Here is a 4,254-nt window from a genome sequence, read left to right as displayed (position 1 = left end):
GCCTTTTATTACTTCTCAACTGAATCACACACTTGTTATTGCAGCGACTCATAATATGTTAGCACGGATGAGTAAACAATAAACATGTAAACATATAAGCATCATATACTAAAAGCAAACCATCAAAGCACAACCACAAAAATCATCATCACACATGAGACACAAGATTTTTGGTGGAAACCCTTCTGGAAAAAAACCACCCTTGTTGCTACTGCTCTGCTCTGAATCTATATTATGTCAAGAAATTTGTCTTTTACATAGTTCGTTGACTTCTATCATCTTGGAGACTCGACCTCATATACAATAGGCTAGCACCAATCAGCCAGGAGATTCAATTCTATTGATCAACTCGGAAGACTCTATTCTCACACAGATCTATTGACTACCATCTGCTAATGGCCATCAATGATCCTCGCCCAACTCTGATTGGACTATCCAACTACTATTGGATGGAGAAAGTGTTCCTTTCCTTGAAGCTTCGATATCACTACTCCTCTCTCATGAATTTGTTTCTCCTCAACACTATGTGGACCTCATTTCATCTATTTTCAAATTGGATCCAAGACACTCTACTCAACAAGAATCCATCTCTGCAATCCAAGTCTCGGTAGAAAGACACCATCAATAAACCAAACAAAAATACCACAAATAGCATGCTCTCAACACCAAAAAATAGTGGCACAAATGAAACCATCAATAATACAATCATCCAGCAGCCTAAACTCTACTCCATATCCTCCAAATAAACTCTGCTACAGCAACCATGAATTTGATCTAAAAACTAATGCTTTGCTTCAGAATTATGCTACAATACTCGCATTAGAAGCCACACACTAAAGCAGTCCTTCTCACAACTTGATTTGAAGCATTCTACCACTTCTCCAATGTTCTCACTCACTCTACTACCTCAACCAACTAATACTCAACTCAAAAGTGATGTATATAAAACATGGAGGGCGAAAATGAACTTTGGGATGGGATCAAAGGTGCACAAATTGGACCAAATAAATCCACTAACATCACTACTTTTGCACTAAAGGTTTTCACATCATTGGAGGACTTTTTCAAATCATTCCCAACCTTTACAACTTATTCTAGAAGTCTCTGGGAATTTCCATGCCAATTTTCATCTAATTTGCACGAGGAATGCGGAGATTTTTTCGTGAAAAAGCTCAATCACATGCATAACACTGGCTAAACTCAACTAGAGACCTTCAGTCACATGCACAGGCATGTCTCTCAGCAACTGGAGCCTTTCATTCGCATGCATAAGCCTATCTCCATGTGACTAGGGCAAAGCATAAGGAAAAACCACAAGCCCTCAGCTCAAAACCTCTACCACTTGTTGGATCCTCTTCTTCAGCATCTGAACTCACCTCCAAACCTCTGCTAAGCTTAGTAACACCTCTACAAGTATATAAAACAAGTCTCCTAAGTGCCACTGGCAAGATGACCTGAAAGTCCAACAAACAAGGTTGGCAAGAGTGCCAACAAGTCCTCCATTCTCCAACAAACACCTCCATAAGTTGCAACACCTTTGAACTGACTTGTAACATATTGTAGCACATCTCCATCATCATCATAAGGCCAACATATTGCACAAGTCATCTCTATGAGTATAAGCATGAAGACCTAGATGAATACCTAGTTTCCAACTCAACTAGTGTGCCAATAAACCATCAACTATACCAATGCCAACATCTAACCATCATGAGTGTGACATCATACAATTGACATCAATGCCAATGCCAATACAACCAGTTGCAAACATGCTACAATGAAGGTACCCAAAGATAAGTTAGGCTACATAGGGTTGACATCAATGCCAACATGAGCTAGTTGCCATCATGAACCAATGCCAATATCAGCTAGTTGGAACCATGCACACCATAATGCCAACAAACCACAATTAGTAATTCATCTCCATCAGCCTTTATGTATAGATTACTATCAGCTCCTCCTCTCTTGAAGCCCTATTTTTGAAGGTACTTGTTTAGCCTAGAGTACCATGCATGTGGTGCTTGTTTAAGACCATATAGTGCCTTCTTTAACCTGCAAACATAATTAGGCTTATCTAACAATAAAAATCCTTTAGGTTGTTCCATATAGACCTCTTCCTCAAGTTCTCCATTTAGAAAAGCAGACTTCATGTCCATTTGGTATACTTTGAAATCATTGTAACAAGCAAAGGCCAAAAACATCCTGATTGCCTCCAATCTCGCAATTGGTGCAAAATTTTCTTCATAGTCAAGACCTTCTACTTGTGAGTAACCCTTGCACACTAGTCTAGATTTGTTTCTAACAATTTGACCCTGTTCATTCATCTTGTTTTTGAATACCCATTTTGTGTCAATGACATTCTTTCCAACTAGTCTTGGTGTCAGTTCCCAAGTCTTGTTCTTTTTGATTTGGTCTAACTCCTTGTTCATAGCATCTATCTAGTTTTTGTCTTTACTTGCTTCATCAAAGTTCTTTGGTTCAATTTGTGACAACATAGCAATATGAACTTGGTCTGATTTCTCTGCAAGTTGCCTCCTTGTTTGCACTCCTTCACTTTTATCTCCAATAATTTGAATTTCAGGATGATTCTTTTGTGTATGTCTTGAGGGACCTTTTGAATGAGTGTCCTGTCTTTCTAATTCTTCATCTTGTACTTCATTTTCTTAACTGTCATGATGTTGATGATCTGGAGGATCGACAAACCTGTGCTCTTGTTCTTATCAAGTAGCTCTTCATCAAACTTTACATCTATGCATTCCATAATCTTATGCAATCTTTTATTATAACACCTGTATCCCTTACTTTTTTATGAATATCCCAAAAATATTCCCTCATCTGATCGAGCATCAAACTTTCCTAGTTTTTCATCATTATTTTTTATATAGCATTTACTCCAAAACGCTTTAAAATGTTTGATTGAAGTTGGCTTACAGTGTCATAGTTCATAAGCTATCTTATCACAGTTTGGTTTGAGATGTTCCTTATTGAGATTATGCATTGTTGTATGTACCGCTTCTGCCCAATAGGTTAGAGGAATGTTTCTTTCTTGCATCATAGCTCTGGTCATTTGTTGAACATATATGTTTTGTCTCTCTGCAACTCCATTCTATTGAGGTGTGTCTACAATAATACACTATCATTTTATGTCAAGTTCATCACACAAGTCTGCAAACTCATCTAAAGTAAATTCACCTCCTATGTCTAACCTTATGCACTTTATCTTGCACCCTGTTTGAGTTTTTGTTAGTGCCTTTAATATTTTGAACTTCTCAAATGCTTTTGACTTGTTTCTAAGAAATGCCACCCATGTCAATCTAGAATAGTAATCAATTATCAGCGTAAAATATTTTGTGAATGAACCCTTGACACCACCATTATACTAAAGGTGAATGTACCCTTGACACCATCTTTGTAGTAGAATTTTGTGTCTAGGGTAAGCACTTAAATTGGTGCAACTTTTTCTTGGACGAGCCCTTCCTTACATGTGAAGAGGTTTATAAGCAAGGCGGCTATTTCATTCACAGATATTTGGTTGTGGTTATCACCATGATGAAGTGGTGCACACCTAGAGGTCATGTTTTGGCTAAGATTCAAGATGGTGAGGTCGTAGCCCTTTCTTTTGATCCATGGAAAGCTCGCGTCGACTCTACAAATATTTCTTTCAATGAAACAACTTTCAGAGCCTGGTACCACAAATTGATCGACGCTACTCAAACTATACAGATCCCCCAAAGCATCTTAGACAAGCACGCTTATCAAATGTGGTTCGGCAATGACCAAAATCATTCTTATGTTTTCCCAAATGTCATTGAAAAACACACATACCAAATGCGAGCACTACCATTTTATATGACAGAGGAAGCCCTTCACAAAGAAGTTATTTCGTGGCCAAGTATTCAACACATGGAAACTCCAGTCGGTGTTGCATATTCCCTTGAAGGTTTGATGCCACGAGACTTGACTTGTGCTACTACATCGTCATCTTAGAAACTTTCAACTATAGTTGGTTCAGATTTCCAACCCTTAGTCAAGAGGCTCCATACTGGTTTATCTTCCACCAACGCCACTGTTTCTAGCTTCGAGTCTCGGGTAAGCACACCTACCACAATTTCATTTATTCCCCATGTTGTTCCTTATTGGGGTAAATCCTTTAAGCCTAAGGATCTCCCCTTGGCTTCGATAGCTCCTTTATCTACTCCTTCAACCAGTTCTACCATTGAACCTTTTATTCTTGAACCCTTTGATCTTTCTAGC

The sequence above is a fragment of the Pinus tabuliformis genome, chromosome 9, assembly GCF_031772625.1.
Source record: "Pinus tabuliformis cultivar Carrire ecotype Pingquan chromosome 9, CPIR1, whole genome shotgun sequence".
Lineage (NCBI taxonomy): Eukaryota > Viridiplantae > Streptophyta > Pinopsida > Pinales > Pinaceae > Pinus > Pinus tabuliformis.
Note: the sequence above shows the minus strand (reverse complement) of the source record.